This window comes from Epinephelus moara, chromosome 17 (genome assembly GCF_006386435.1).
Source record: "Epinephelus moara isolate mb chromosome 17, YSFRI_EMoa_1.0, whole genome shotgun sequence".
Classification (NCBI taxonomy): domain Eukaryota; kingdom Metazoa; phylum Chordata; class Actinopteri; order Perciformes; family Serranidae; genus Epinephelus; species Epinephelus moara.
Genome location: NC_065522.1, coordinates 32046304 through 32053706, shown reverse-complemented (window position 1 = coordinate 32053706; position 7403 = coordinate 32046304). Strand labels below are relative to the sequence as shown.

The 7403-nt window shown below is 42.1% G+C and overlaps 1 long non-coding RNA gene across 1 annotated transcript; it reads right to left on the bottom strand.

Moving 5' to 3' along the window:
* Positions 1-5309: 5309 nt before the first annotated feature.
* On the bottom strand, positions 5310-6697 carry LOC126404405 (uncharacterized). Its single transcript, XR_007571474.1, has 3 exons — positions 6339-6697; positions 5773-5847; positions 5310-5645 (listed from the first exon to the last, which is right to left on the bottom strand). It is a non-coding gene; the product is annotated as an uncharacterized LOC126404405 (long non-coding RNA).
* Positions 6698-7403: the final 706 nt, after the last annotated feature.

Here is a 7403-nt window from a genome sequence, read left to right as displayed (position 1 = left end):
ATGTTTTGTCACAGTAAACACTGACAGATAAAAGAAAGGCTGCAGGACTGATGACGTGAAGATTCTGGAGACTTTATTTCACAGCGTCAGAGGAAAAAAGGCAAAGTGAACACCTGACGTGACTCTCACGATATACTGAATCTATCAAGACAACAGATAAACATGAAGGACGTGTTTGCAGGGTTTGTATTAAATGGGGAATTAGAAGTAAATGCCACTGAGATGGATAAAGATTTATGATATTATAAATTAGTTAAAAATGTTTTGAGGCTGCATGAACTATGACTCAATTATAACTACAAATAACTAATTAAATGACACCAAATCAAAGCAAAGATGTTCGGTTATTTAGAGAAAGTATAATAACTGAAAGTAAAGTCTAAAAAACTAAAGTTATTAAAACACACCGACCTCATCATCGTCAGTCCTGCTCGCTGCTCTGCTGTGAAGACATGACACATTAATACACGCCTGTTCAATGTGTCAGAGTGATGACTGTGGGCTGTTTTTGCATGAATGATTTACTGTGAAATCACAGCAGGCACATTTTCTGTTTGCATTATTCTAATAGCAGAGTCATAGGCTTCTGTGTTTGGTTCATTTGTGTCTCCTGGTTGTTTTGTGTTTGTGTTTTGTCTGTGGTCACGTTTGTGTGACTACACTAACCACACAGGACAGCAGAGTTCAAACACACATGCTTGCCCGGCTGCACTTCTCATCCCTACATGTGACTGTTTCCACAGAGGTGTTTCAGTCTTAATGTTTAGTGTAACCAAATGTGTCTGTGAAGTGCTGAGCCGTCGACTCGGTACGTAGGACTTGGATTACAGTTGTGTGAGTTTGTAAAAGGATGTAATGATATCATTGCGCTGTTATTAAACACGCTCCCCAGTGACTTCACTTCATCAGTTATGTTCCATGTTGTTTTTGGGTTCTTGGTTCACAGTGGAGGATAAACAGTGTTTTCTTCCAAAATTCAATGTAACTTGCAGTGGGCATGGGCGCATCATGAGACAATGGGCCCCTGGGCACAGACATGCAAAGGGCCCCATCACTTCCTTTACACAGGAGCAAGATACACAGACTTTGAAGTTGTTGTTTTTTTGTGTCTCTTTGTGGTTGTTTTGTGTCTCTTAAGAGTAATTATATGTGTCTGTGGTCATTTTCTGTCTCTTTGTAGTCATTTTCTGTCTCTTTGTGGTCCGTTTGTGTGTCTTTATAGTTGTTTTGTGTCTCTTTGTGGCCATTTTTGTCTCTTTGTGGACATTTTGTGTCTCTTTGTGGTTGTTTTGTGTCTCTTTGTGGCCATTTTTGTCTCTTTGTGGTTGTTTTGTGTCTCTTTGTGGCCATTTTTGTCTCTTTGTGGACATTTTGTGTCTCTNTCACAGTGGAGGATAAACAGTGTTTTCTTCCAAAATTCAATGTAACTTGCAGTGGGCATGGGCGCATCATGAGACAATGGGCCCCTGGGCACAGACATGCAAAGGGCCCCATCACTTCCTTTACACAGGAGCAAGATACACAGACTTTGAAGTTGTTGTTTTTTTGTGTCTCTTTGTGGTTGTTTTGTGTCTCTTAAGAGTAATTATATGTGTCTGTGGTCATTTTCTGTCTCTTTGTAGTCATTTTCTGTCTCTTTGTGGTCCGTTTGTGTGTCTTTATAGTTGTTTTGTGTCTCTTTGTGGCCATTTTTGTCTCTTTGTGGACATTTTGTGTCTCTTTGTGGTTGTTTTGTGTCTCTTTGTGGTCGTTTTGTGTCTCTGTGGTCGTTTTTTGTCTCTGTGGGCATTTTTTGTCTCTTTGTGGTCGTTTTGTGTCTCTTTGGAGTAATTATATGTGTCTGTGGTTGTTCTATTTGTCTCTTTGTGGACCTTTTGTGTGTCTTTGTGGTCATTTTGTGTTTCTTTGTGGTCATTTTGTGTTTCTTTGAGGTCATTGTGTGTCATTTCTGGGTGAGGTATTGCTGCTGTTCCTCATCCTCACCTGTGTGGAGCTCTACCTGGCTGTTGTTCACCCTGTCACCTACCTGTGGTTGAGACAGATGGACAATCACAAAGCACTGAGTGCGTTTGGTTGATGTGTTTTGGATCCTCATTACGACCTTGAGCAAACCACCTCCACACTAATCCTCTGCTTTCATCAGCCTCTCTGTTCTCTGCGCTCTGATTCGCTCTCAGCCAGAGGAAATGGGTGGGGGCAGGGTGCAGGCTGACCAATCAAAGCAGAGATCCACCCACACCTTTAGAGCCATGATGGGAGTGTGGTGGTGACTGCTGTTGACATTATGAGAGTCAGGTGATGTCTGTTCAGCAGGCAGATGTTGGTTCTACTGTTTCAACACAGAGAAAACTACCAAACTGTCAACTGTAAGGATGAGGACAGACTCACAGCTATAAAATATTACTTTACGTATTTTTCACATATAATATAAATCATATTTTGGTATCTAAGAAAGCTTTTTATACGTGTATACGTACTGTATAAAACCACCTGTATGTGTATAAAGTAACCATAATAAGTAATCATAATTCAGTATGTATCCGGTCACTGTTTGTGTACTGACTAACAACTTACAGAATGTAAATGAATGAAGTGTTTGTGGACTGGAACAAACAAAAATCAAACCATTTAAAGACATTAATGTTGAAAGTCTGAACTCACACCTGCTCCTCCTGAGGAACTACGATGCGAAAACAAAATTTGCCTGCTGCAATTTAGCGTGAAAAGTATCATAAAAACATGCATTGAATTTGCATCATGCAAAAAACCTGAAACTCAACACCCACACCCCCACATACACACCCCTACACACACCCCTGCACACACACACACACACACACACACACACCTTTATCACAGAGAAATATTGATACGTTTGGAGGAGACGCCAGCGAACAATCCAGAGAGTTTGTAGACGACAATCAGAAGAACAGGTGAGTGATCTTTAATGTCAGATATTTCAATATTAGATCAGTTTTCAAAAGTAAAGCAAAAAAACAACAAAAAAGCTAAATGGCTATTTAGAGACAATGATTTTATCTTTTGTTTTGCCCTGATATGTCAAACAAGACTGGACTATCCAATTGCCCAGAGTCAGCAGACAAATTCATCATTTGATGTCAAACAGCTGAAATTGAGTCTCCATCTCACTGTAAGTATGACACGTGTCAGAGGAAAGATATTTTTCCAAGGCAGTAATTATTGTGATTATTAAGGGGTCAGCCCCATAATTCAACTATGCTCAAACTAAATAGTTACTGGGAGCAAGGCCTCCCAAGGTTAGGGGAATCTCGTTGTTACCCACAGATCCCATTTGCATTTAGATATCTTCAAATGAGAGTTTCTAAAGGATCCATTTAAAAATGGCCACACCTGTTGTTTCCTTGCCAAAATTAAGCCTAAATTTGAAGTGCTATGCCAACTTGGTTGCTGCAAATGGATGTCTTATGTTGTGTAGTTTCCCAAGATACCACTACCTTCACACTAGCTTAAAGGCAGTGTACCCTAGCATACATACTGTTTTGTCTTTACTTTCAAAAGTAATAAAAATGTAACAAGTTAATGTAATATTATGTATGTTATATCACTGTCTGTTGTGACAGTTTTTATAAAGCGTTACTGAATGATAATTTTATGGTAATCTTATGCTAAATTTCTGTCAGACTGTTAGCTAGCTAGCAAACATTCTGTGCATTAGTCGACACATTCACCATGGACGTATAAAGAGAATTGGGTGTAAGTGTTCGTTCCTATGAAACTTATTCACTGACGCACAAAGCCAAAAGAGCTTTATTTCTGCGCTGTGTAAGTACCCAAATCTTCCGTTTTTGGGGGCACTATAGACACGCAAAATATGATCAGAGTTATACAGTCTATTCCGTTTTTTTAATTGAATTGGATTGAAGTGTATTACTCTGATCATATTTATTCAGCTGTTGAGTATCATCCGTCTGTCTCCTCCTCTGCTCCTCTTTCTCAGGCCTCCCTGAAACAGACATGTCAGTCAACTCAACTCTTCCCAGCAACACCATCCATCACCTGCTCTTCCACTGCTCTGACATCACTGTTAATTTCTTCATCTCTGTTGCTTTTACCGTCACCAAATTCCTCCTTCTCCATCCTCTCTCCATCCTCGTCCTCTACCTGGGTCACCAGCGATGGCGGCGGCAGCACTCCGCCACCATGAGCCACTCTGACTTCTTCACCGTCCAGATGGCTGCCATGGAGCTGATCAGTGAGTCAGGATGGGTTCTCTTCTGTTGTGGCTCTTACGCAGATCGCTCAGTGATGTCAATCGTGGGTATCTATTTGTTTTTCATCATTTTCCCCGGACAGACTTTCTTTCACATCCTTACCTGTGTGGAGCGATACCTGGCTGTTGTTCACCCCGTCACCTACCTGGGGCTGAGACACTCAGCTGGGGTCAGGATCAGGAACATCAGCACTGGCTGTGTTTGGCTGCTGTGTTTTGGATGGATCGGTGTTACTGCTCTTTATATGCCTGAGTTTCCAATCATTCTGTTTCTCAGCTTCTTGATTTTCTCCTTATTTGTTGTCTCTTTCTGTAGCCTCTCTGTTCTCCATGTTCTGATTCGTCCAGGGCCAGGGGAAGTGGGCGGGGACAGGGAGCAGGTTAACCAATCAAAGCAGAGGGCTTTCCATACCATCATGGCCATAATGGGAGTGTTGTGTCTGATGCTTGTAGGGATTCTAGTTTGTGTAGCTCTAGATGCTTCACCACTACTGAGCAACACTGATGGCTGTGTGGTCATGATATCTGCCATCTGGTTCAGCCTGCCCAGCAGTCTGGTGTTACCTCTGCTATTCCTCCACCGTGCAGGAAAACTACAGTGTGGTTCCAATGCTGACTAACTTAAAACATAAAACTGGTGATATCCTGTGTTTTAGTCATTCCCTCCCTCCCAGGGACCTTAAAGAAGGTGAGGTACTGCCTTCCTTGGGAACCCTTAAAAGGTGAGGTACCTCCCTCCTACGAAACCTCAAGAGATGAGGTACCTTTCTCCTGGGGACCCTCATGAGATGAGGTACCTTTCTCCTGGGGACCCTCAAGAGGTAAGGTACTTTTCTCCTGGAGAACCTCAAGGGGTGAGGTACCTTTCTCCTGGGGACCCTCAAGAGGTAAGGTACTCTTTTCCTGGGGACCCTCAAGACGTGAGGTACCTTTCTCCTGGGGACTCTCAAGAGGTGAGGTACCTTTCTCCTGGGGACCCTCAAGAGATGAGGTACCTTTCTCCTGGGGCCCCTAAAGGGGGTTTGGTACCTCCCTTCTGGGGACTCTAAAGGGTGTCAGGCACCTCCTTTCTGGGGACCCTAAAGGGGGTGAGCTGCTTCCTTCCAGAGGACCCTGAAAAGATGAGGGACCTCCCTTCTTGGGACCCCCAAGGAGTGAGGTACCTTGTTCTGGTGAATGACCAGTTCATGTATATTTTGAAAATTTATTCTTTAGGAGGTTAAAGTTTAACATTTTTAAGATGTTAATGTCAGTGTGCACAAATCAGTAATGCTGTAACAATGTGATTGTATTCAAATTAACAAATAAATATGATCATCTATTCTTCAACATCTTCTCAGTACTGCTCTCACATCTTCTACTTCTTCTTCTTCTTCTTCTTCTTTATTTAAACCTTAGTCACAGATAATTGTTAATGTTTATTTGGATAAGATGTTAAACAGCAGTAACTTTAGAGATACAAGAAGACGACGATCAGAAACAAACATAACAGACAGATTTGGTGATCAACTTTTACTAACTTCTTTGTATTCTTGAGTCCGCGTGGACGTTTGTCCCAAATTTGAGAACATTTCCTCGAGGCCTTCTTGAGATACCTTGTGGGCAAGAATAAGATAGATGCAAAGTCACAGTGACCTTTGACCTTTGACCACCAAAATCTAAACAGTTTATCATTGAGTCCAAGTGGACATTTGTGCCAAATTTGAGGAAACTCTCTCAAGGACTTCTTGAAATATTGTGTTTATGCATTTATGAAAAGATAAATCACTTTTCTATAATACATCAATGATATTTCAATGGAATAAATTACTTATTGACTTATTCATACTTCAAAATCAGCATCAATCAGTGATTAACATAGGGGGGATCAAAATAAAATAAATAAATAAAAATCAACCAGCCACCCTCCTCCCCTGACAAGTAAAGAACAGTCCCTTCATAAGTAAAGAACAGTCCCTTCATAAGTAAAGAACAGTCCCTTCATAAGTAACGAACAGTCCCTAAAGTGCGGTGAGGTTTGTGGACCGCTACCTGCCACAAAGAGAGAAATGTTAACGGCTCGTTTCTCCTCTGACACGTCACATACCTGTGTGCCGCCACGGCAGTCATGACGTCAACGAAAGAGGAAATTACTGGACCTGGAGTCGGACTTCTCTGTCGCCGGTAAGCCGTTATCTTGCACCGCGGAGCCGCCGTAGGCTATTTGACCGCCGCATTCCTGTCTGTGACCCCCGTTCAACCCATAATTGGCAAAATTCGCCTTTCGTTTCTACTGCTGGTTGAAATCTGTACTCGCACAGCGTGCTGAATGATTTATTTTGCTGGCACAAAACTATTTTTAGTCGCAAATGCAAGTAAAATGCTCGCACGTAGAGCTCTGTGGAAAACAAATCACTGCCGACAAGTAAAAAGAAATAAATAACAACTTTCACTGCTCAAAGATACTCACATGTCTGGAAAACAAACCACTACAACAGCATATTGAGTGCCAGGTGGCCAGCACACACCGTTATTGACCAGTGCGCCACGTTATTGGACGGCGCAGGACACTCACCCTCTTGCAACTGGACTTTGAACTTATCCCACAGTAGTGGTACGTGAGGCACCAGGGCCTTTTCTGAAAAGATCCTGGTATGCGTTCCAGTGTGTTCCGGGTCAAATTAAGCACTGGATAGATAGATAGATAGATAGATAGATAGATAGATAGATAGATAGATAGATAGATAGATATAGGTACTTTATTAATCCCCGTAGGGAAATTGTCGTGTCCAGTGGCTAAGGCACATAAAAGAGTACAAGGCACATATAAGAGTACAAGAACAAGTAATATAAATACAAATATAAATATTAAAGTAAAACATAGAATTAAAATAAACTAGAAATAATCTACATGTAAACAGTGAACACTATCAGAAAGTACAAAGTGCAAAAGTGCAGGAGGGTGTGCAGATGTAGTGGGGAAATGAGCTATGTGCTCCCTCCCCCAACTGAGGCGTTGAAGAGTCTGATGGCTGTCGGGATGAAGGACCTCCTGAACCTCTCAGTCCTGCACCGCAGTGACAGGAGACGGTGGCTGCAGCTGCTTTTCTGTCCAGCCAAGATGCAGTGCAGGCTTCCTCCGCAGCAGACTACAGCGTAGAGTAGAGAGCTC